This window comes from Struthio camelus, chromosome 2 (assembly GCF_040807025.1).
Source record: "Struthio camelus isolate bStrCam1 chromosome 2, bStrCam1.hap1, whole genome shotgun sequence".
NCBI classification, from domain to species: domain Eukaryota; kingdom Metazoa; phylum Chordata; class Aves; order Struthioniformes; family Struthionidae; genus Struthio; species Struthio camelus.
The window spans coordinates 120679348-120705640 of record NC_090943.1 but is presented as its reverse complement, the minus strand read 5'-3'; the positions used below and the strand labels follow the sequence as shown (position 1 = coordinate 120705640).

General features: G+C 46.1%; 1 long non-coding RNA gene across 3 annotated transcripts in view; it reads left to right on the top strand.

The window, feature by feature from the left end:
- LOC138066017 (uncharacterized) overlaps nt 1-26293 on the top strand; it is a 46134-nt gene that overhangs the window by 842 nt on the left and 18999 nt on the right. For all 3 annotated transcript variants that reach the window (XR_011139156.1, XR_011139157.1, XR_011139158.1), the window contains exon 2: nt 12076-12185. This is a non-coding gene — a long non-coding RNA (uncharacterized lncRNA). The remainder of the gene's footprint in view (nt 1-12075; nt 12186-26293) is intronic.

The following is a 26293-nucleotide window of genomic DNA, read 5'->3' as shown; positions in this document are numbered from 1 at the left end:
CCGATTCAAATTTGTAACTTAAACATTTTTTTTCCGAGATTGTATCTGCAAAAGCGCGACAGGAGCAGGGGAAGCCACGGTGTAGTGATATTTCGCAAACACCGCTTCTTTCCTGCTTGGTTGCTATAACAAGAAATGCCTCTGTTGAAATGCGTCGAAGTATCGGCTCTAAACTCCGTATTTCGTTTAAGTCTTTCAGATGACCCTCACCAGAGCTAAACCAGAGAGTGTTTTGGGCGTAGGGCAGGGGAGATTCAGATGGATATAAGGCGAGCGATGCGGCGGTTTCCAGCGGCAGACGTGCCGGGGCAGACTTTGCTCGCTCGGGGCGGGGGATTTGGTGTTCGTGTGGCCCAAGGTCGCCCCAGCCCGCCGGAGAGCCCTTGCCCGGGCCGGCAGCGCCGGCGCTGCGCGCCCTCCGCGGCGGCAGCGGCATCTCTCCAGCGCCGCGAGGAGAAGGTGTGCGTGAGCCTGAGAGGTGAGGATGGCTGGGAGGAAGGTTAGGCACCCTGGCCTGGCAGACGCCTCCCTCCCGTGGCTCCAAAGTGACCTGTGGTTTACACTCCAGGCGCCTCGTTTTGCTTTTTTTTTTTTTTTCCACCGCTGATTAGCGTGTTTACTTTATAACCAGGCTACAAGTTTCGTTTTATTTCCTCCAATAGACCCGATAAGAAAACCTTGCTTGAATTAGGATCAGCGTGGAAAACCATTTCGAATCGACCTTTTCCTCTCTAGCCTCGCTCCTTTTCGGTTCAGGTTTGCTCCCGCACCGCTCAATGCGTGTAGCCTTCAACGGCTGCCTTCGATGACGTCACTCCCTTCCCAAAACACACTCTTCTGACGTAACGCTCACTCAGGGGCAAAACGAGCGCTTGCGGACGAGGGGGGATGTGGTGCTCCCGGGATCCTCTCGCGTGTCTCCTGCCCCGGGCTGGGGTGAACGCCTGGGTGCACAGCTGGGTGGCGAGCGCCCTGGCGTTTTTAAGGCGAATAGCCAGGCAGGGGGATGCTGCTGCGGCTGCTGGGAGGCACCGCTGGGAAGGTAGTGGTTAGCTCTCGCTTCCTACCCAGCTGATCCGCGAAGTAACCATTGCTCCTGCTGGTTGCGGCCAAACAGAGGAGGAGAGGGGTTACAAACCCTGAAAAAAGGGTTTGCGTCCCATTAAGGCGAATTTCCGCGTTAGGCGCTTCTAACACCCGAAAGGAGTTTCGGAGGAAACCCGTGTGCGGGCGCAGTGCGGTTGCTCCTTCCCCCTCGGTCTGTGCAAGCCTGCTGGTTTTTACCGGGAGTGAATTGGGGCGGGGGGAAGGCTCCGGCCTGGCCCCATCGCTGCCGCCCCCGGGCCCGGGCAGCGCCCGGGCGCGGCGGCCGCGGCGGAGGCGGCTCCGGGGCAGCGCGGTGCGCGGGGTCACTTTGGTGGCTATCGCAGGATGGCGTGTATTCTTTTCCGAGCCGTGTTTATGTAACTTAATGTACTTTAGAAACTGCTGGAGAGTTTAGGCCAGGCTGATAAGCGTAGCGGTTATTACAGGCGACGTGCTGGGCAATTCTCCCCCTCTCTTCTCTCGCTCCCTTATCCGGACTCCTTAAAATATACTTTTATCAAGGCCACCCCATGATACGGAGTGTTTCCATTCCCCAGCGGCTGTGACATTGAAGCGGATTTATCGATCGGGGCATCAGCGCCATTCACGGCGTGTCCAGCCACGCGGGAGAAATGGCTGGGCCGCCCGTCGCCCCCCCCTGCTCCCCGGCGCTGCTCGCTGCGCGGCGCCCAGCGCGGCTCCGCGGGGCAGCCCGGGGCGGGGGGAGGGAGCGGGGACGGACGGGCACGGGACGTGCCCTTGCCTGTCGCCCCTCACCATCCCCTCGGGCCTGGCGGGATAGCCGGGAGCAGGGAAAGCCTCCGAGAGGCACTTCGTGCAGCTCGGCCCCAAAAGCTGCAGGATTTTGTCCACAGCAGAGCAAGAAGTGCGCTGGGGGCGGGGGGGGGGGGGGCCTCTGCAAGCGATCAGGCGTGTCCCAGGGAGCCGCAAGGACGAGGAGGGCTGTGTTGTCCTTCCCAAAAACCTCTAGCGAAGGGCCGCTGGGCGCTCAGAGGCCGGCCTTTAGCTCCAGCCGCTCTTGACGGCCGCAGACCGGAGGCCCTGGGGGTGGCACGGCCCCCCGGGTGCCCCCAGCCGGGCAGGACACCCTGCCCCGGCTCCGGGCGCTCTCCGCGCCCGGTTCAGCCTCCCCCCACCCCCGGCGGCAGCGCAGCCCGGGAGCGGTGGCAGGAGGTTGTCACCCCCCCTGTAGTCGGCGGCCTCCCCGGCACCGCTGACCTGCTGCCGCTGGGTTTTTGGGTGATTTCCACCGTGGCTTTCAACCCCGCGCGTCCAAACAACCTGCGGAGAGCCCGCACGGACTTTTATGCAATAGGTGGCTGGGAGTCATTTTATTTATTTATTTTTTTAATAATGATCGGCAGCTTCTTTTTATTTACCTTCCAGTCTCTGAGGTCCGCCTGGTTAATAATTTCAGGGTTAAAAAAAAAAAGAAGTATTAAAATCAACAACATACATAGAAGAGAGGCTCCTGTTCCTGCGTAACCGGACTCCGGGAGCTGGCGCTGCCCCTCGCCGCGCATCCCCCGCCTCCGCGGCGGCGCAGGGCGCACGGGGACACGGCGTGCCCTGCGGCTCCCGGGGCGGCAAACCCGAGCGGGAGCCGGCACAAACGCAGCACCCGAAAAAATCACTGCAAAAAACACTGCAAGGATTTTGCTGCTCTCCGCCCCAACTCGCACCTATGCACTTCATTTCTCTTTCCGACACAGTCCAGAGGCTTTTAAAATGAGGAGATGGGTTTGGCTGTGCTGCGTTTCTTCCCTCCCCCCCTTTTTTTTTTAATTTTAAGGGCGGTTACTAAAACGGCCTGTTTCTGATCCTTGTTGTATCGAGGTGCCTAGATATCTCCGTGCCCTCGCTCTGCAGCGGAGGGGCTTGGTGCCACGTATTCTTGGCGATGACGGTTATTAAAATTTTTAATTTCAGGCTGAGGCCAGGCGGTGAGCCCCCGCCGCTGCCGTGCGGGTGCCGGGGGAGGCTTTCGGGCTCCCGGCTCCTCCGTCGGACTCACAAAGTCCAGGCGAAAATTTCCCAGGCTTCTCACTGCGAAAACTCATGGCGGGAGCGAGCTGGTGTTGCAGTTGCGCAGAGCACAGGGGAGCTGTGGTTTCCCCCCACCTCACCGCTTTCTGTAAAAGCTTCTTCTCCTCACCTCCCCCCTCTCTCCGTTATTAGGTGAAATTAGGTAATGTCACATCCGATCTGCACTTAGTTATCTTGCCTCCGCCTCCAACCCTACAACAATGGTTGCAGAGACTTATTTCTTTTCTACTTAGGGAAAAAAAAAGGCAAAAGCCCCTTTTAATAAGCATATCCTGGGCCGTCTGTTGGCACTACTGCACGTCATTCAGAAAATATCGTTTCGTGCTTGGAAATCTGTCTGACCAATCTGCCGCTGATCACTGCATTCTCCTTTCTCTGCTAGAAAATCCAGCAAATCCTCAGGAGCGGTCAGAGCGTTCCAGCGAAATGTCTCTCGTAGGATAATATTAATTCATCCACGTGGAAGCATTGTGCGGGAATAGGTCTGTTTCTCTACATTTTCATTTTGAACACTATCAGAGCAAAGCGCTGTGATCACGTCGCACCTTCTCTGTTGACCTTGTAACTAACACCTGACATCCGTTTTGAAACAATTTTTATTATAATTTACCTGGCTTCACCGAACAGTCGAAGATCAAGCTCCAGACAAAAACAAAAAATGCAAAATGCTTCCGTTGATCCAAAACATTTTTTTTTTCAATTGCCATTTCATGAGAAATGTCAGAATTTGGACGGTTTGTTCCTGTTTGGAATGAAAGTTCATTTTAAAATTTAGACTATCTGCTAGAGCGAGTTTGACCAGTTTTGTAAATGAAAGTCACATTGGGCTGGAAAAACAAATCAAAACAACCACATCACAGAATTAGAGACTTCAGAATTAACACCCCAGAGTAATTAGGTAGCCTATTAATAGTCTTGCTCCTCTTTGCTAGAAAGAGTAGGCAGAGCTCTCTTGCTTCAGGACCAAGGTATGCGCAAGCAGACGGGGGTGGGGAAGCTACCCTAAAATTTCAGAAAACCGTCTCTAAGCGCTCATCCGTGAGGTGACGCGGCCACCATATTCACATGCAGGCAGCACACAGACTGAGCGCATCCGCAGGAGGTTTCCGACCAGGTGACGGACAAAATGCCCCCTCGCCGCCCCCGCACCAAACCCCGGCACAGGGCGGGGGCACCCCCGGGACGGCGAAAAGCGGCAGCCTCCCTTCCGAGCTGCACTTAAAAAAAAAAAAAAAGTTTTAAAAAATTTGCGGCGCCTCCGGGGCGGCGGGTGCAGCCGCCCCCGGCCCCGGCGCGGCTGCTGGGCGGAGGGCGCGGGCAGAGCCGCGGGGGCAGGTCTCGGCCAGGCACCGCACAGCTCCCGAGACGGCTGGGAGGTGACGGCTACCTCACCCCCTCACGCAGAAGAAAGGCAACGCCTCTCTTCCTTTCTTTCTCTCGCCTTCCCCCCCCCCCCCCCCCGGTGTCAATGGACACCGGTGGACGTAGCCCCGTATTTGCAATTAAGCGTACAAATATGTACGTTCACCCTGTGAATGCAGCAGTTTCCATTTCGGTCATGCAATAATACACTGGCAGGGTATATCCATTTCACTTGAGCCTCCAGGACCAAAGGGGCTGCGCGAATCATTTGCACTTTTCGACGACTTTAGGAAAGCCTTGTTTTGTACTGCTGTTATTGCTGGTCATGTGGAACATCTAATTAGCTAATAAATAGCATCAATATTTTCAAATAATAGAAGCAACACTTGGAAAGTCTGTTACTGAAACAGATGCCTGTAACTAGCTGGCTATGCTGTGTATTGTTCCACTGCTGTTACTGATGTATTAAAAAACCTCACAGATGACTGAATGTTAAGGAGCCAAAATACTCTAGTTTAATACGAATTAGATGAATATGAGCAAAAGGGAGTGTAGTCTGGTATATATAAGACTTTTTTTCACTCTTTTGTCATTTTTTGCATTCATCGTCCTTGGTGGGCATAATACCTGCCTAAGAATTCAAGGATCTAACACATAGCATAGTAGACGGAAATAACCCTAATTTCACTGATTATTTTCAGTATTCATAATATCAACAGTTAGGGAGCCTTTTTCTTAAATAATCAATCCTCAGAGTAAATCAGTGTGAAGGCTGACATAAGGTACAATTTGTCTATTTTCAAGGAAAAAAAATGGATTTAGGCATTTTCGATACTCTGAACAACAAATATGCTCTGAACCAACTAATTCTATGCCAAGATAACCTCCAAGATTTGCTGCTAACAAATGCTTTTATGATTAGTAACCAGGATGGTATCTGGAGCATTTTGTATTTTCTGAGGTCAATCAAGCATCAATTCAGCCACATTCAACTCCAATATTCAGCTGTGAAGTACTACAGAAAAGATTCACTACAGGTTTGTAGGTAGGACTTGCTTTATTTCAGCCTTGCGCCAATGCACTTTTAATTGTTATGACAGTGCTGTAGGTTAGCTCTTCTGACAATGAAATTATGTGCTGATTGTAGTGCATCTGATTTATTGCTTACAAAGAAGCCCTGGTTCTGTATCTTTGCTCATTTACCTAGATCCTCAAATGCTCTAAGTCAACTTATTCAGCTGGAAAGAGTCCCCATTCACGGTGACTTCAGTATGAAGGGTCAGCCCCAGAAACCTCCATGGAAATACCTATCGAAGCAATAAACCCTGCTAATGAGGCCGTTCTGGGTTTAGCAATAGGGATTGCTTCACTGCCTTGGCAGTTGCAATTGCAGCTTAACCTGCTTTAAGCAGGTCCTGTCGCAGAAACACTCAGACACCTAACACTGTTCTGTTGCTGCATCTAGGCAGCTATTGGTACCACACAAACCCATCCAGTGCTAACTCAGCAACTAATATAGTTCCTGTAATGAGTTTAACAGTAATAAGCATAAGGTAGAAGCTCCCTGTGCTTCACGTCAGGCTCTGTCAGATTTGTTGGCATCCCTTCACAGCGCTATTGCCACTAGTTGTGGGGGGCCAGTATCCCTAGCGGAAAGGTGAAAAGAACAGTTGAGGCAATAAAATGGCATGGCATCACAGCTAAACCTAGCAGAGATGGTCTATTGAAGCCCCGGGCAGGTTGGGAAACGAAAACACAACGGTCTTAGCTCAGCCACGGACATTCCTCTGGGACCTGACGTCCCAGCTGCGATTCAGTCCCTGTGCACACGGTGTCCTCCAGCTGACGTGAAGCCCAAACATGAAGCCCCTCATATTTCCAGTGCCGGCTGCAGGCAGCTTCCGTGGTTAAGCACCTCTTTCTGGGGCTTGAAGTGCTTGCAGCCCCTGGCGGGAGCCTGGAGACGGACACAAGGAAGCGAGGTGGCAGCCAACATTTGGATTCTCTCTCATATTCATCAGCTAGTGCAAGAAGGACGTAAGAAAGTGTGTGAAGTGGGCTTTTGCGGGCATGCAGTTTTGATGGCTTCAAGGAGCACAGCTGAGGGAAGGTGTCAGCTTTCCCCGCAAATGCCCTTAGCATGATATCCAGTGCAGTGCCACTCCCGGCGGGGCCCCAGCCCATCTGTAACGACCACAGCTTTAAGTAACAATATATAAGTGAAAATGTTTCAATTTCTGCACAAGGCTAAACTGCTTCCCTCCAAAAACTCTTGAGTCAGTCAAAACATTTCCTTTTTATCCAAAATAAAGTCTTTCACTTTCTTTTGGAATTATTTAACTCTCCAAATAAAACGATCAACTTTGAAGCAAAGAACCAAAAAGGTGCTTTGAATCTTCCTCTGTTTTTTCAATTTGGCTAACAGGGTTACCTGTGGAGTAGGAGGAAATGTCTGTAACATCCGGCCTCTCTTCCCTTCGGAGCCTGGACTAATACCCAAGATCTCTGCTCCTCAGCCCTGCTCAGCTGCCAGAAACCACGGCAAAACCTGCCGCTCTCCCGCTAGTGACTAGGGCACGGAGAATGCAACAGCCCGCTGCCGTCTCCAGCTTCTCTGCTAGCTCAAGAGTCAGAAGTCTGTGCTTGGAGTTTAACATTTTTAACTTTGTTACTGAAAAGGGTAGGGGCCTACATGAGGGCTGTCCATGATAATTCACTCTTGCAATTTCAGGGGGATATAATTCAGCTTAAAAATAGAATTTCAATTGCAACGCTAGTTCTAGTTCTTCCTACCTGCAAGAATAGCGACGCTCCATCCTGCAGACCCAGTCTGCTGCCTGTGCTGAGTTTTCAGATCTTCTCAGTTTTGCTTTTGATAGCGTCAGCAGATTTGTTGAATGATATCTTCTTTAGAGGGAGTTTCTCAAGCAAATGAAGTTCGTTTTGCCTCGCAAGAAATGGAAAAACGTATTTTGCTTGTGCCTGCTTGGTCTGGGGTGTGCTTCTAAGGTCCAGAAGGTGACACGTCTTCCACAAGTGTTTCCTTTAATAAGTGCATAGAGGAGAAGTGAATAGTTGTGACCGGTAATTACTAGACAGTTAAAAAATATTCTGGGCAAAAATATGTTAATTGTAGCTAACCATTTGAATTTGTGGGACATAGAGTTGACTAGGATGAGTCTACAGAGAGAATCAGAAAACAAATACGTAAATCTGAGCTGGCAAAGTAGGCCCACTGGATGTAACAGGGTTACATACCTGGACAAAATGAGCAGGATGGGCCCGAGAAGAGCTTAGCTGAACATTGAATGAGAGCATTTAGGCTGAATCCTTCAAGTGTTCTGGGCTATTTGGACAGAGCTGGTGTTATCACAGAGAAAGCAGGCTACGCTCTTCTTTTTGTTATGATTAAGGGTAGAATTAGAGAGAAATGCTAGTGGACTGGAAGGGGCGGCTGATAGGGACAGTCTTATTCAGGGCTCTTTTACTGTCTTTAAGAGAACAGAAAAAAAAATACAGACTCGGAGCCGGTAAGTCGGGCCAGAGCTGCAGCAAGAAGTGAGCTTCGCCCGTGCTCAGGCAGCAGTGAAGGGGAGAAGGAGGTGCCGTACCGGCGCTGCCGGCGAGGCCCGAGTGCACCCTGGTTTAAACAGAAACGAAACATGCCCCTCCCCAGGGAGGGATGTTTGCACCCCGGCCCCACATGCTTTCTGCTCTCTGCAGGAAGAGCTGCCGCCCCAAACCAGTGCCCCAAGGCGGGCACGAAGCGCCCGCCAACCACCCTCATGGGGTTTCGGGGGCTGGGCCTGGCTCATCGACTGTCTTGACGCCAACATTTTGCCTAAAGGCAGACCCCAGTCTACTGGAGTACTGCTCTTTTCTGAAAGGAATAGCAATATGTATCCTTCAGGGTATTCAGCATTACCATGGTTCCCAGTATCTGTCAGCCTGAATGTCAAAATTGTACTGTTAAATGGCTTAAATTATTTTATCAGTCCTCTATTTGGAAAGCAGAATCCTGCTGTGTAAAGCTCAAGAAGTAAATAAAGTGCAATGATTAAGGACCAGATTCCAGCGGGAGTTTCTCTGGAGAAAGGGCTGCGCAGGTTGACCTACTTAATTAAAATGTAATAAAATGCAATTTCCTTTACATCACCACACTCTAGTGTCCACCTTAGAATCACAAACTTGTTAAAGGCTGAGCAATGTGTTTCATCTGCAGTTACCTCTTGGTAAAAAAAAAAAAAAGCAAAAAGATGTTTTTAAGGAAAAGTGTTAATAATTAAACATAAACTTAATGGCCTAAATGAACAGTACTGACAGTATTAAAAAGGATAATGACTTAATTACTTTTGTTATGCCAGTTATTCATTTGTGGCCCATCAAGCTATAAACCCGGGTAATTTATTGACTGCAATATAAACTGGATATGTGCCATATTATTCAACAAAAACAATACGCTGCAAAAACAATACGGAGAAGAGGTAATTTGTACAGAGTTCATGAGACAATTATATCATCTAATTACAAAACTGACTCACTATGCCCTTGGCTCTGTTTATTAGAAGAAAATTGAAGGATGTACTCAACGTTCTCAGAGTCTGGCTATTTAAATTTAAATCCTGACTATATATACTCAAGCATCCAGGAGCTGGTGTGATCCAGGAGACAGACCAGGAGACCCAAAGGAGTATGTCTTGATTTGAAAGTCAGAATGCCTCTTAATTTTTCTGTGTATCAGAAATTAAACTACTGCCTTTTTTTTTTTTTTCCTGAAAAGGGCTTTAAAACTCAATCGATATCACTAAAAGTGTTTTGAAAAACATCGACAAACAATTCAACAAAAAAAAAATCAATTAATTATTTATCTCAGAAACTTTACAGCAGTTTGAAAGATGTCTTTTACATGCATGCACTTTACATGCCTCACTGCTATTTCTGCCAGTACAGTGCCTCATGGGTGCAATCTGACAGTAGCACTGTATGCAAGCGCCTGTGTTTTGTATTCAAACAGAAGTGAATCGTCAAGGCGTCTGAGCTGTAGCACATAACCAAGACTCTGCCTGTAACTTGCTTTCTCACAGGGAAGCTCATCAGAGTACAGAAACAACCAAGACCAAAACAAAAGCAAGTTGCTGAATTATTTTTCAAATTGCCAAATCATATCTGTACCGCAACCTTTTGAACTCTTTTCAGATGTTTTTCCTCAGTCATTTTATGTTATTTAAGGAATGTGTAAATATTTTCTTAGTTGATCATGTAATGAGCTTCACTAAATAAAACCTTTTTGGTATCTGTTGTGATGTTTCTTCTTATTCTCAGTTTACTGTGTGTTTTGTATTTGAACAGATTTTAATGGGTAACATCTAGCCATGCCATAGCAAAATGTGGAGGAGGCTAATACTCATTCAGAACGATTATAACGAGCATTCATTTATAAAGCGAGAAAGTTAGACCGGAGTCTAACTTTGACCCTTGTGAGGAAGGCGTAGTTCTATATATTGGAGGTGTAATTCTACAGTATATTGAATTTGGTGCAAAACTGGCTTTAGAAAATCTCTCTCCGTGCCTGGAGGGACTCCTCTGACCAGAGGAGTCATCCCAGCCCCAGTGCAGCAACCCACTGCCTTCCCCCCATGGTGTTAATGAAATTTCTTGTGGGACCATCTTGTGGAAGAAAGAGGGCTGAAATGGTTAGGGTTAAAAATCTCTCTCCCCCTCCTCCTCCCCAGAATAGGTTTATTTTTAACTTCCATCACTTCATGCAGTGATTTAAGCACTGTCCTACACACATTTGTTTTGGCACAACTGAGGAGGTGACAAACTGCAGGCCAGAGGTGGGAACAAGCATCTGGGGCAGCAGCTGGTTATAGCAGCTTAGCTGCCAAAGCCAGTGTATCATGGGACTATGGTGTGATAGTTCATTGTAGGAACTTAAACTTTGCCTTTCCCGATTGTCTTCACAGCCATGTAGCTTCTCTGCTGCAAAGCCGTAGTACAGAAGTGCTGCACCAATATTACTTTTCTATCTCAGGCCAGTTCATTTACAGTAGGGATTTGCAGTCATGTGAATTATTTCATGCAGAAACAGAGTGTAGGCAGAACCTTTCCAAGTCATACCCTTAAAGGGATTTATTTAGATGGCTAACTTTCAGTCAGTGGAAGGCTTAAATGGATGAGGTTAGTAGCGTGCATGTTGTCAGAGACAATGTCTTGGCCATGTCTTGGCCATAGGGCAACAGCTACCTACGCTCCCCAGCTGTGATAATCCATCACTTGCAGCTCTCTGATCATATCCTTAGGTGTTTTGCTTACATGCTAAGGGTCAAGCTATCTATGTGATTCAGGGCTGAGTAAGAACTTCCTCCAAGTCATTTTGGCCAGGATTTGGGGTTCTTCCATCTTTCCTCAATGCATGGACCATGAGTCACTTAATGAAGTTTTCCGGGCCTCTCTTCTTATCTCTCCAGCTTCCTGCCTCTTCACAGACCTTAAGCAATGGTGGACCTTCGATTGCTTCTGTCCTCTGCCTATGAATTTCTCACTTGAGGACTCAAAACTATCTATTTCAAGTTTTTGAATACAGCTATGTGAGCACTTGGGCAAACTTGAATAGCCTCTACCATACAGGAGGCCAGATAAAATATAATCTTTTCCTCATTAGGGTAAAAGCGTGTCCCTACCACTTTATCAACCAACTGATTCTACTGGACACAACAAAGTACATAGTATAACCCATCCAATAGCTTCCTAGTTTAAAAACAATGCAAATAGTTCACCTGAAACAGCATCACATCATGACATCTTAGGTGAGGGCTCCCATCCAAAGCCCACTGAAGTCAATGGAAGAAATAACCAGCAATTCAGAGGGAGGTTGGACATCTCCGTTAGTCCCCAGATAACTCACCTTACATATCACACTCTGGGTGTTGACCCTACACCATATTCATCAGCTGTTATTTTTTTTCTACTAGCCTTGATGTAGACTAGAGACCCAGAATGTTTTGCTATTCATGACCTGTGCTTTTGCCAGGTTTAAGACTTCACTGTCAAACTTTTCAATAAGGAGGCCTTATTTGGCTGTACACTCATGCTTCTGCTCCACATGTACTGTTCCAGTGTTGGCTGAGATTTGAATGTCCTATGGAATATAAATAAATCAAAAATGTGATAATGTCCCAATGGATCTAATGAAGCTCTTCCATGGCATTTTACCGCATCTTAATGGCACAAACAAAATACCTAACGATATGGGCAGGGAGTCACCCTTGAAAAATTATGACCGATGCAAGTGCAGGCTGGACCATGAGGACCTGCAGCCCTTCAAGAGCTTTATGGCATCTTAGCCCTTCATCTTCTACAGAATTATTCCTGCAACCATTTCTTCAAATTACGGTGAGATATAAACTTCCTTATATGTTCCGCTGTTTGGTTTCTCCTTCCCATCGCACAAAGATAGACTCTTGCTGCATCCTTGGTTTCAGTGACCTTACCTCCACCGGATTATCTTTCTATTTACCTGTGCATCTCATTCAAGTTTCTCCTGTCCTCATTTCTCAGAGATGAAGCCCCGAATAAGCTGTACAGAAGAAGAGGAACTACAGGTTTCAGGCGCTGAGAAGGTCCCCTGCTGGAAATAAAGACATGCTTACTCCAGGGGCCACAATGTGGTACGTAAATAATTTTTAAAAAATAATTTATTTTCCTAATAACCCTTACTTATCCATCAAGTTGGCAGTTATTTCTGACATGACTCATGCTATTTGTAAGAAGCCATTACCAAAGTCGCCAGAATTTGAAGGAAAAATATAAGACTAGGCAGGTAACTGATCCATTTCAGAGCTGTCAGACTCTGATTGGAAGCATGCTTTTGTAGGGAAAGTGGCAATCAGATTCTTTCTCAAATGAGGAACCTTATAATGCTTTAAATACAGAGGGGTAAATGATGAGCATACAGATTCTGCACAGAGAGTATACCCAAGAAGAGGACTGATCTGACTGTGGTCATACTGCACAGCTACAGACTGTGAGACAAGTTACACTGACTCAGAGCTCCGACTTTTGTGCTCTCTCTCCTGTTTGGAGCTCATGTAAAATACTGGAAAGAAGGAATATCCATGGAGCAGTGAAGAAGAACGTGATAAATGTACCTGAGCCTGTCTACTTGTTTTAGTGGTTAAAGCCACTAAAGAAACCTTGCAGGACTTTAAGCAATTCTTAGTGATGAAGATTTATGAAGCCCTTTTATATACTTCATTAGGAGGTCAGAGAGATTTAAGTGGGCTTGCAGGCTCTGCACTGAGTCAAGAGATCCACTTAGCACAAGCTCAGCCAAAGACAGCCAGAAGATCACGCTTCAGAGGACTTCCTCCCAAGTCCTGGCTGAACGATGATGGGCAGCCCGTGGGGTTAGACGGTACAGCATGCTGCTGAAGTCCCAGGTGAGGTTGTAGTAGGTAAAATAGTTAAAGGAAGCTGCATAGAAAAGCTAATTACTGTGAATAGAGTTACTGTCAGTGTATTATGGTAAGCAAACTAAGTCTGCATACACTGTGTCACTACTCGTAGATGGAATCACTCTTCTCCCAGCTTGCCTCAGTCTGTTTAAAATATGGGAAAGCATTTTTAAAATTTGGATGACATATATTCCTCTGCTTCTGACTATAAGCTCTCTCTGAATCTTTTCAAATCATAGCACAGAATCTTGCCTTTCATACTGATGCCTCCAAGCAGTTGTTTAGGACCGCAATTATTTAGATAAAAATAGCAGCACTCATTAATCCAGCAATCCCTTAATCCCAGCTATGAACATGCAAATGGGGTTGGCTTGTTTGTGTTTTTGAGAGCGAGAAGGTATTGGCAGTAAGTGGGAGTGGGCATGTTCCCAGGGTGCTGCTGTTATCACCCTTTCTTCTCACTACAAGCCAGCGAACATTTCATTCGCACCCTGCAGATCTTTACTGTGCTTTATTCCACCACTGCTGATGCAGGTGTGCATCACATGAATCTTGCAAAGATGCTTCACGGACTTACGAATTGGGTGGACCCCAGGAAAAACAGCTCCTGGGCTTTTTTTTTTTTTTTTTTAAGAAGCGTGAGGCAGGATAAGCTCTGGTTGTTTGGCAAAACCAGCAAACCTTGACCGAGAAAGAAATGAAGGGTGCTCTGGTATTGTCACAGGTTTTGCTACTGTTCCCTTTCACTCACTGAAACCATCTGGCTATCGGGAAACAGCCGTGATAGAGCAAATGCCATTAGTTGTTATGCAATCCAATATAAATCAAAGCTGTATATCACTTCCAGAAGCTATGTTTAAGCTTGACTGCTCACCTAAGACAAAATGCCCTTCACTAGGTCTGTTTTGCTTTGCTTTTTAATAGAGGGCTTATAATCAATTACTCTATGCTTCAGTGGAGTGAGAGGAGCATCCCACAGCCTTGGTGCCTAGCAAGCAAGCCAGGGACTCTTCCCTGGTGATAGAAGAAAGCAAGGTAAAAGGAGGAAGAAAGTAGAGGGTGGAGAAAAGGAGAGACCTCAGAAATCTCAGGTGAGAAGAGAGCTGCTGTCCTGAGTCATCCGAGACCCACAGAGTCTCGTTGCCCTGACTGTAGCCAGGAGCAGGCATTTCCCAAAGGATACCCAAAAAAGGCTGTATCAAGTGATCCCCCTCCTGTTTCCTTCTCCGATCCCTAGCATGTTAAACACTTTCAAACCTAAATGCTCTCAGGGCAGATTGAAAGGGACAGAACTGGGCTCCTGAGTTTTAGCCAAGCACTACTGAAAGGAGAATCTCCCAAGAGTCAGTTTAACAGGTCATTTTCTTGGTTTCAGTAGAGCTTGTTCATATTTGCCCTGATTCAGGAACACCCTTTCATACTCGGTGAGCTTAAAGCACATGCTTTCACTAACTGAAAGGGATGGAAGGAACAACGTGCTTTCCGGAGCAGGGTTCCTCCATCAGGTTTCATGGCAGACTGGCCCTAACCTAGGGTATCCTCCGGTAAGGGGTAAAGTTACGAACGATGCAGCAGGCAACACTCAGTCATTGCTCTGGGTGATAGCAATATCTGACTAGCTAAAATAACTATTTTAGCACCTATTAGAAGTGTAGCATTGGCTATAAAGTCTCTAGTGTCCGTACCAAGCCACAGTAACATTTCCCAAACAGTTATTCAAGAAAAAATTCAATATTAATGAACTGGGTAGGGAAGCTTAGCTACCATTTCTTAGAGGAGAAAAGGGCCTTACCTCGCTATCTTCATTTGAATACAAACATTTTTGACGCACATCTGATTGCTGCATTCCTGAAACCAGCAACAAAGAAAGGAGGTGTCATCCCATATGCAGGAGCAAGCAGAGATTTGGTGGTGAGTTGATTACAGCTCACAGGAAGGAGAAGCCTCCCTCATGACAGTGAGTCATGAGATCTCAGAATTGACAAGGAGAGCTACTATAGAAGAGCAAATTGCATAATAACTCAAGACAAGCAATAAACTGGCTTCATTGATACAAGTTTTGCATGAGCTACATACTACAAATAGCAACTTCATTCAGGCCATTTCAATGACACACACTAGAGATACAAAGAGCCAAGATAATAATGTTTAGTGATGGCATTTTGGGAAACTTGAGATCAGGAAATCTTCCAGAGCAGGAAGCTCATTTTTCTCATCGAATACTTCATTCTGTTTTAAATGACTGCTGACTATGTTCGATTGGTACGTTTTTTAGATATCTTTTTTATTGGCCCCTGGATTCTCGGACACAGGGAGATTTTTGCAGAAGACAAAGATACAGGACCAGAATGGAAGGGATCCACTCCAGACCTTTCAGAAATATAGGGCTAGGTCACTTTACCTAACTGCCTCAAGCGTTCCTCTTGCATACCCTACAGAGACGTGGGATACAGCGTGACCAAGAAGCGGCCGGGGGCTCAGCCATCCTGCGTCCGCGTTCCCAACTGCCAGCGCCGCCCTGGGCTCTTCCTTAGCTCTGGGGTCTCTGAGGCTCTTGGCCAGCTGCCATGGCTTGTGAGATGCTGCAAGAGCTTGGCCACACTAGCAAAGCTGTCCTGGGGGCTGCTATATATAAGGCCATGCCACTCTAGTGGGTAAACCCCTGACCTGCGGTTTTGGATGGTAGAAACTGCAGTGAGTAAAAGCACTCAAAGAGCTTAATGACAGCTCCTGAAAATAAATTCGCAGTGAAGTGTACCCTGATCCTCCACCTGGAGCCAGAGTCATAAGCTGCCAAAGTAGGAAACGTCTGAGGTGAGAGGAATCCATGATTCAGTGGCCATTTGCCATTGTTCTTCAGTTTCTTTTTTTTCCATTTTCCACATGCAAAACAACTCAGGTTGTCATAAATAATTTAGAGGCTTGTGCTGATCTCCAATTAACACTCCTAAAACTTCTGTCCACTTCAGCTTTCTGAGCAAAACAAATATAAAATGAAATAGAACACAGTCCAGCTTTTCCTTAAGCCAGCAGGAACATTGCCAGCATTTGATTTTTTAAATCTGGTTTCCTCAGCTGCTTTAATCACATAAAATCAGCTGCCTCAAAAAGGAAAGTATAATTGTGAGTGTGCTAGGCTGGCTATACCCAAAAGCGGGTTATATCGCTTAGCGGTTTCTCCACCAAAACCTGCCACAAGGAACCAGCAGGGCTGCTTCATCCTGTGCTACCGTGACCAGATTAGCCAGGGAGCTTTTTTTATCAGAACGTTAACAGAAAGCAAAAGTGTTGTGACTGCTTGTCTGCACACGCGCTTACGCTTGGCTGTGTGTACCAAATTGGGTCGGCAGAGCTGGATCATTTCCAGCAGAAGATTGTGTGTGACTCTCGCCTAACACCACAGCTCTGGGGGTCATCCAGGCACAAGCAGAAGTGACACCATGTAATATAGGTAGCAAAAGGCGGCCCCTAAACTGCCAGACGTACTCAGATCCCATCTGCTGCATCCTTTCAAATGAAATAATTGAATATTGGGGGGCTGTTTCGTTTAATGAAGAAAAAAGTGAGTGGATCTCCAGGTGACAGACTTCAAATATGTAAAGTAGGTTGCTGCAAAGAGAAAAGGAATAATTTATTCTCCATGTCTATGGCAAATGGAACTGGTGGGTCTCCTGTTCAGGAAGGACACAAGGTAATGTTGACCGATTACCTGAGAAGATTGGAGGATCTCCATTTCAAGTGCCTTTAAGAAATTAAAGATTAAAGACTAAAGAAATACCTGAAGGGAACACCAGACCTCAGAAAAAAGGACTAGGTAGCCCTCTGAAATCCCTCCCAACAGAATACCTCTGTGGTTCTGCGAATGAGTGATTGTCCACGTCTGCTGGTGGACAGTGCACAGTCTCAAAGAGGAAAAAAAATTACATTCATCAAACAAATGATTCGCAGAAAATCACCAACCAGTTCGAGGAGGAATTCACTGTCAAAGGTTTGCCTCAAACTTAGTCATGAAACCAAGAGAAATTAATAAGGGACCTTCTGTGGATCAACAGTCCAACCCCTTCAGCAATTAAACCTCACCAATAAATACCGGAGACCGCTAGAAGGAAGCTTTATTTCTAGAAATGATGTTAGCTATGGAAAATATAAACTGTGTCTTCCCTGCAGACATGGCCAAAACTAATCAAGATACTCCTAGTAACACAAAGGAAATACCTCTGAGCTGTGATAAGGAATATGAATGTAGTTCTTTTACGTCTCAACTAGCTAATAACAATATGATGGACTGGTGGCACCATTTTCAGCACAGAGATTAATAGTCAGGGAGAGACTGAGAAGGAGAAAGTACACTTTCAGTTTTCTTTCCTCTGGCTAATTAAAAAGCCCATATCTGAGAGGAAACATTGTGGAAATGAGGGCTATTTGGATGTGCATTCCCCCGTATACTATCATTCTGCTTTGTGAAGAATGCTTTATTAATGCTAATCTCATCCCTGTGCTTTGACAGAAGTTACAGTTTCCTTCCTTTGCAACCGCTAAGGCTGAATTCTATTATGGGGCTTGTTTTATGGGAGCATTATTATTTAACTAAATTACCTCATCTTCTGGGAACAAACTTAACCTTGAACTATAAAACTAAATGGCTTTTTAATGATGCATGTCTGTTTGGAAATTGTGCTTTGATGACTCTTGATTTTCTTCACTCTGCATTTTTAATATGTGCAACATACACAAAAAAGTGACTCATTTCTGAAGCCTTTCCTGATTTGGTATTTTAGAATCAGCTTGCTCCAATAATTAGGGTTAGGATGAGTGGGAACAAACACTCTGAATTGTATTCAGGCACCAGTTAGAAACCTTTTGCAAGATTAAGGAACCCATCTTCAGTAACTTGGGAAATTGCACTAATGCTGACTTTTAAATGTTCAATGTTTAAATGTTTAAGTTCTCAGCTGATGTCAATATCGCTCCTAGGCCAGTACTGGCACTTTGCTCTGCTGTCATGAGAACCAAGGAGGTGCTACCATTGACCCAGATGAGACAGAATGGATCCAGAGTTTGCATTCAGGGCCTAATTGAAGTGATTTTGTAGGGTGGCCTATGGTATGCTGGATCTCTATGATCGTGGAGAAACTAGGCTTTTGCTTGCAGGGGGGTTGTTTGAGCACAGAGGATGAAGCACAATACAGGGCTACGTTGTTATGGTCTGATGTACACTAGACGAATTACTGTCTTGGTTCCTGTTTGATTCCCTCCCTAATGCCTGTAATTTGCTGCAAACCCACACAAAAGACTTCTTCACTCTAGAAAAATGTGTGCCTATGTTTAGGGCGTGCGCAGTCTGGGTACTTCTGAGCCTGCATTGCCAAGAGGTCACATCTGGGCTAAGCTGGGGGCAGTGGTTTGTGTTTGTGTCAGACTTGAGTGGGAGGAAATACACAAAAATCAAACAGAAATATGCTGTTGGCTCATGTGTTAGCTACACTGTAATGACCTATATATTAAGGAATATTGTTAAGGCTTGTAAACTCCATTTCAGCTCTCCATTCAGAAAAGCCATGATCTGGTTGCAGAAGTTGAAGAGGGCTGTGTGCTGCCTCTCCTTCCCCATCTTACAGCCACCTCCGCAGGGACAGTCCATCCCTTGCTTCCTTGAGTACTTGACCTGCTCCATGCCTGCTGCCTCTATACCTACCCACATCCCTTGCCTGCTGCCTAGGAAAGATGGTGCAGCCTCTCATGCACTCGCCTCTGGGAAGGTTAAGGAAACAGCACAGGGAAGGCTGAGCTGTTTGGGTGGCTGCAACCTCTTCCCAACCACTACCTCTTCAAAGGGACCCCCCGCTCTGGCCCTGGATGTGGCCATCACACAATGAGGAAAGAAGTCCCTTGAAGAAATGGCAAATATGAGCAGGCTGCAACACTAGAATAGCTCACCACTCTGCCAAAGGGTTCCCGGGAGAAAAAGCTGCCAGGACTGGCGAACAGGCAGGTTAAGTTGTCCTGAGGGCTACAGGCAGACCTTCCCTTTCACCAAGCTTCCAGTTTTGCCCCATGCTACTGGGGAATTAGAAGCAGGGTTGTCATGAGCATGTTAGTTTTCCCATATTTTTCCTCCTGCCTTTCTCACTCTAAGAAACAGTCCTGAAAAGACAGGTAAATCTAATGACAGCCTCAAAACTGACAGCTATTTTGTCCGTTGCTTGACACCCAAAATCATCTAAAAGTCATCCAGAAGAGAAACAGTTTGATCTTATTTCCCAGGCCTGAGGAGCTACATAGCTGTTGTCCGAGCTTTGCACTCGTATTAAAGAGCCGTGCTCCCTGGATACTCTCATCAGATGACCCCGTCTTCTAACAGAATCCATCCAAACTGCTCCAGGACAAACTCTTCATCCTTTTTTGGTGTCATCCCTGTATGATCACCTCTCATCCTCTTGCCAAAGCTCTCTGCACTTGCCACAAGGAATCATAGCTAGTTCACTTAAGGAGAGCATGAAGAGCCCAGTGCCCTCCACTCGCAAAATTTTTACTACCTCCACAACCTCCATTCCTGTAGTAGTCCTGGGCTTCTATGTTATTATGAGTCTGTGAAAATACTTGCCCTATGTATACAGGATGGCCAGCTTTCCCTTAGGCAAACTTTCATAGTGATGTGCCAAAATCTTTTCTAGCCAAGAGCTACAGGACAATACCATACTGCAGGTATCAGAAAGCTAAGGGAGGAGTTCTAGTGAAAGTTCATTAATGGGGGGTAGCTGTGATTGCCCTCTGCTCTCCAGTGGGATGAGGGTGACCTGGATATGGACTGGGTTACGAGGGGATTTGGCGTTCCTAGTCCCAGCATACTTTGCCAATTTGCTCCCACCACGACTGGGGACTGCCCAGGAGCCCCTTGTGCCAGCACAGCCCTGATTTTCGTCCAGGGAGATGACTGAGCTTGGAATGAGCACTTGCATTGCTTAAGAGCTCCATATGGCTTAAACACTACAGGTTGCCCACCACTGCTTTATTCCACCTTTGTTGACTGTAGCCTGAAGACAATATACCTTGCAGCAAGCCACTGAAAGTGAGAAGTTTGTATTTCCTACAGATCTTTTACATGTGGAAAAACATCTCTTCATATTCTCTTCACTCTGTCCCTCTGGTCAGGTACCAATTCTACATCCATAAATTTATGGCATTTCTTGGAATTTCAGTTGATAGTTGAGGTTCTGCTGTGTTACTAAACCTAAACATTTCACCTATTTGTTGTATTAAACCCTGGCTGGTTTTTTTCACCTCCCCCCCGCCCCCCCCCCCCAAATGGGAATGCAAGCAGCTGAGGCACAGTGAGAAAACATGAAAATAGATTTCTAGGAAAGTAACCAAAAGGGCTTTAGCAGCAGGACAAGTTGCTTATCAAGAATTATTTTAGGAACGTGAGGAAATGTAACTTTGAAGAGAGAGTTCCAAAAGGAAAGATTTATGGAGGAGCTAAGGGTTCAAAGCAGGATGACAGTGAAGCTATTGGGAAACTTTCTCTGCACCTGTTTCTCCATCAGCTGCCTAACTTTACTCCCCCTCCCTTCTCCTGGCAGCTGAATGACTGAGATCCGCATCCTCTTTTGTACTAATCCGCTCCACCGCCTGTCTGGAAATGTTTGCCAGTCACCTTGTCCCCTCCCCTTCTTAAGCAAAGACACAGGACAGTTTCTGATTTTAATGCCCATCTGTGCCCCAGAGGCCTTATATGAATTCAAGTCATGCTCTCACCAAACAGAGTCACAGCATCCCTCAGTTTCCCTTCTGTACAAGGGAAAAAACAGCACCTCCTTCTTTCCTTTTCGCATATATTATCTAGTGGTTTCACAAGAAGGATTCTCACCTTTCTGCTGCATGCTCCTCACTCATGCAAACTCTCACTTGCCTTGTCAGACCCCAGGATGACACATTATAGCACTTCCATAACTGAGCCGTCAGGAGACAGTAGAAACGGGTAGCTTGGCTGAAAGCAGTAGAGCATCAGGCAGTGGTTTTACATGTGATTTTGGAGTCATTTTAGGATGACAAAGTTAGCACATAGGCACCAGGCACCAAAGTAAACATATCCTCCCCTTCTCTTATCAGTAAGTAATGCTATGTCTAAATGACAGAAACTAGAAGTGGAAGCGCTTCCTTTCTGGAAACACTTCCTGTCTCAGCCAAACCCCAACTCTATCCCAGACTAAGTCATCAGCGTGTACCAGCCATACCTGTCGTTGCCCAATTCTCTGCGTCCTATGGAAAGTAGGTTGGTGGAGCAGGCAGGAGCTGTGACGGGAGCTGACAGGCTCCTCTCCTGCAAGGCTGGAAGGGCAGTGTCACACAGCCTGGTGTTCCTCAGCAGATACATCCAGGCACAGCCATAGAGCCTTCCTCACACCTTCTCTTCCCCTCCCAGTCCTGGTACTAATAATGTTTCAGCTTTTGGTAATAATACTTATGAGCAGTTACGTCAGACACACTCCTTTATGCTGCTCTCTGGAGAGGACATATTCTACTTCTCTCACTTCTACCCAGGTAGTTTCAAGCAAGCCCAGAGAAAGTCCAGATGCCCTCTCATCTGGCCCTGAGAAGACATCCCCCTGTTTGTATATGGAGAGAAGGGTGAGGGAGTTGTGTGCCGCAAATCTAAATGTATTACATGTAATCAGCTGGTTTAGCTGCTAAAGCCTTCTGTGTGGTCAATGAGATGTTCGCCTACGCACTGACTACAGGGAGATCCCTGTCTGCCATACACACGTGCATATGCACTTTCAGAAGAGAATCAGTGAACAAAAGCGTGGTATTTTCGGAAACCTGAGAATCACATGCCTATTCAATAGGCCAATTCAATATCATCACATGTATCAGAAGAGAAACACTTGCTAGGGCTCAGGTCAACTCTCTGAAGTCGCATCGGCCGCAACCGCTTTTTCACCAGGAGCTAAGACCAGGACACAAATGTGGCAGAGGTGGCAGTGGGAGAACGCGCTTCCTTTGTGTGCGAGCACGTGGCCCAAACTACACGGTTAAATGGACTTGTTGGTAAACCAAACACTGGGGCTACCGAGTAGTGAACCTCCTAAACAAACACAGCCACAAATCTTGTCTGTGTTCCTCTTCTGGAAGCAGCCTCTCTAATCTCACGCTGCATGTACACACAAAGAATACTCTGGGCTGATGACAGATGTGAGGTAATGTAAATAATCTATTAAAGTGAGGCAGCCGTCTGCCATGTTTTTCATGACTGGCGGTATACAGAGGATATTAATAGGTCCTCAGGAATCTGTTCCCACAGAGACGGGGCCTGACTCTATCAGCTGTCTTCTTTCTTGTATTTAAATCTTGCACTCGCTGTCTTTCAGTTTACATGTATACGTTCGATAAGACTATTAGGTCTCAGATAATAGGAAGGAGGTTGAGGTTGGGATATGGCAAACATGAACAGATAAACTGCACTGAATCATCTCTGGGCAGAGTCACGCACTGCTTGCAAACTAAGAAAGACCAACCCAAAGGCCTCGCTTGAGCTCTCTTTTCAAGTTCATTCCTTAGTCATAAAGCATGAAAGCCAGTGAATTTCCGCTTTGAATAATGAGGAAGGTTTAAGGAATGTGGAAAGTCTTGGAGAATTATGAGGTGCTTAATTCCAGACTAAATAAACTATAAAGATAATAATTTCATTATAAAGGACTTTCAGAGATTTTTTTGAGGCACAGGCCTGTTGTTTTGAGGCTACATATCACACTAGGCGAAAAGGGTGGGTTCAACTCCTAGCTGAACTTCCAAGACATTAGTGCAGTCTAGATAGTTATTCAGAGGAGGAGGAAGCAGTTGAACCTTCATTTGCTGATTTCGAACTGTATCTCCGATGCTTAGCTCCACTTGAACACAGGACAATGTAGCAGTCAAATAAAGGAATGTTAAATGAATTGTTCTACAACCTAACATGGCCTAGGACTTAGGAAAAGGCTTTTCCTCCCTGTATTAGAGCCATATACCTTAATGACGGTTCTGTACAAAGCATGGCCCATGTAACATGTAGTTGAAGAGCCTGTATCAATTTCTAAGCTTCTTCTCCACTCTGATAATAGCAAATCAGTTTTAATTAATCATATATATGAAGTTCATGACCTCCTGAAGAAAAAAAAGTTGCATTTTAACATCTCTAGGTGGCATTTCTTCAGCAGTGTGGGAGCAGTATTGAGCACAGAGCTGTTTTCAGCATACTAAATTCTCTTTCACAGCATTTCTGCTCTTTTTCACAGTCATCCTCTCTGCTCATATGCAATAATGTAGTTGCTGACTAGTATAAGGATGTCACTGATGGGAATAGCAACTAATCTCAGAAGAGGAGCAAGACATAGGCTACACGCTTGGAAATTTTGGTCACGTTCATATTTTTTGGTGCACGAGTGCCATTACTGTTTGCAATAGACTAGTAGGACTGTTGCTACTGTCTTTAGTATTGTCACAGAAGCACCTAGAGGACTTATCCCAGATCCTGGGCTTTTAAAATTAGGTGACAAGGCAGAAGAGAACTGCAGGAGCTTGTAGTATGAATTATATGCATTGCACAAAGAAAGCTATACCAATTATATATATGGTAGGTATATGCATATGTATAAAATTATACATATATATGGACGTTTCTTACCACTGTACAGCTCTCTAAGAGGCAGCACTGTGTTCTCAGTGTCAGCACACGCTGACTGTATTTTCAGTGTCCCCACTGCATCTACAGCTGGATATGGGCTTCATGGGGCATTCTTAAGCTTTGGGACGATCTTGACAAGTCTCCTCACATCTGAGTGCATGTTGAAAGGCTGGGGTTGGCAGATCTCTGCTCTGGGGCTCCTTTCTCAACCCAGGGAAGGCTCCGTGAACCCCCCGGTGGAGCGGTGGGCTCTTGCCCATGCTCCGTGGGATGTTGCTTTATCGGGGCACCCCTGGCAGCTCACCACCCCCGGGCATGCAGAGCCGTCTCGTCGGCTGAAACGGCCCTGCTGCGCTGGGCTGCAGCTCCTTGCAGTCATCCATATGCAGCTCCTTAGAGAGCAAGACGCAGCAGCTCACCCAAAAAGCTTTGACCCATTTGGAAAAGGCTACCTTTTCACGATTTCCTCATCCCTCTCTCAGCAAAACCTGAGCCTCGGTCAGTTCGTGGACATCCCGTGGCATTAGGGCACTGCGTCACCCCAGCTGTTGCCCCGGGACGGCTCGGCGGGGCCGGCCGGCATACGCAGCCGAGAGGAAACACAGCACCTTTGCACACTGGGGCTGCTCACAATGACTTTTGTTGCTGATGGCGCATGTTTGGTTCTGCTTGTTAAATCTTGTTAAACAGGAAACAGGTTTTGAGGCGAGAGGGTCCCTGAGAGTTCAAGCTCCTGCTTTCAAATGTTCTTACAAGATGCACAATTGGCACCGGCTTACAGGAAATATTTAATTGGAATCGGAAGGCGCTGGCTCCACCGACCTTGTATTACATTCCTCTGTGTGCGCCTTTCACAATGATTTTCACCTATAGCTTAAATCAGCGATTTATTTATACCAACCAATGGCGAGTTCAGCAGCATCGAGGGGACGAGCGGACCACAGAGGTCCAGCGAGCGAAAGGGAGGAGCAAGCACCAAGGAGCAGTCTTACGAAGCAGAAGGGGCTGCCGCAAACCCAAGAGTGACATATTTATGAGTCCAGTATCGGTTGCCTGCACTGATAAGCCTCGGTCATTAAAGGAAGGAAAAGTCACCTTTGTGTATATAAAATATACAAGATTCATAGTCTGAAAAGACTCGACAGGAAAGCATTAGGTAAATAAAGGATATCCCATAAAGCATAATGTGAAAATTAAATTACCTCATAAGGGAGGAAGGCTGTCTGTCCCAGCAGTGAAAGTGAGGAAAAATTAAATTCCTCTATTTCATCCCAAAGCTGATTTGGCTTTGGGGTTTTCGGTGGATCTAAACACATTGTTACTGTTCTCTGTCAAGAATGTATTAAAGTCCATTACTTTGGAGTGGAAATGCCACAGCTTCCCATAAATATCCCATAAATTTCCACTATACACTCACAAGATTGTGAGAAGCATCCTACATGTCACTGCTGATGGCGGTCAAGTAACAGGAGCACTATTTCAGGAAAGAATTGGACTTTCTAAGTTGTTTCCATTTTTCAGGCCTCACTAGATTTTATTTTCAAAGGATTTCAGGTTCTTCTCTTGTGAAGCGCTTGTTTTCTTCTCTGATCCCCTGACTTTTTTCTCTGGTGAAGGAAACATATTCACTATCCACCTATTTTTGCTTTAACTGGTCAGTGTTCCTCCAAAGTTGAGAAAGTGTTTAAGAGTCAGAGAGAGGTAAAAGTAGGGAAATGGGGAGAAAGTTAATTTATTGCACTACCCAGCAAAAGAGATAAAAGGGGAAAAAAAAGAGAAAGGGTGAAAGAAAAAGATGATCCGATATATCAAAGCTTTATTATAAAAAAAATGTTTTTTTTTTTAAAATGCAAATCTTTAGTACAGAATGAATTATTTCAAAAGTAAGTGCTCTGCTACCAGTTCTCACTGTGGAAGCCAGGCAGAGCCCCTGCCTTCCATACGGGTTACTAATAGGTGAGTAATATATAGGTTTGTCGTGCCCCAGCAGCAAGCTCCTGCGCATATAGTTCTCAGACCCTCCGAAGTCATTAACTGAGAGCTTCACTGATGCCAAGGGTCTTCACACAGTGTTTTTGCTAGGGAGGAGCTGATTCACCCTGGATCAAGCCAATCTCCTTTTCTATTGCAAACTTTGATCCTAGAGAGAAGATCCCCATAGCAGCTAGCCGGATCCAAAATAGTACTTAGCACCTGCTACTGGGATCAGATTTTTTTGCAGCAGAAACCATCAATTAACACCTATCTGCAAATGCGGCTGTCTACTTTGGCACTCTGCTAGCAAACAGGCTGCAAAGCTCTGCTTTCCCATCAATGTGCTGCATGCCCGGAGAGGCTGCTGTGAGCCAACAGCAGTCCCCAGGGATACGAGCCACAGCTCTTGATTCCCATAACACATGCTTGACTTCTCCTGGTGCTTCACAAAAGCAAATCAAGCTGTGCCTGTGTCCAGCCAGAGGGTCCCTAGACAAATATGTGCCAAGCAAGAGAGAGGCACTGATTCAACACAGCCTGTTTTTTGCCCTGGAGTTTGCACTAACACCTTTGCCCCTACTCATCTGCTCCAGATCTTTACAATATTGTGTCAGATTGCTGCTAAATCTGATTCTGCCCCCAAAGCCTTTGCCTCTCAGGGGTTGGCAGTTTGCTCCTGAATGGGTAC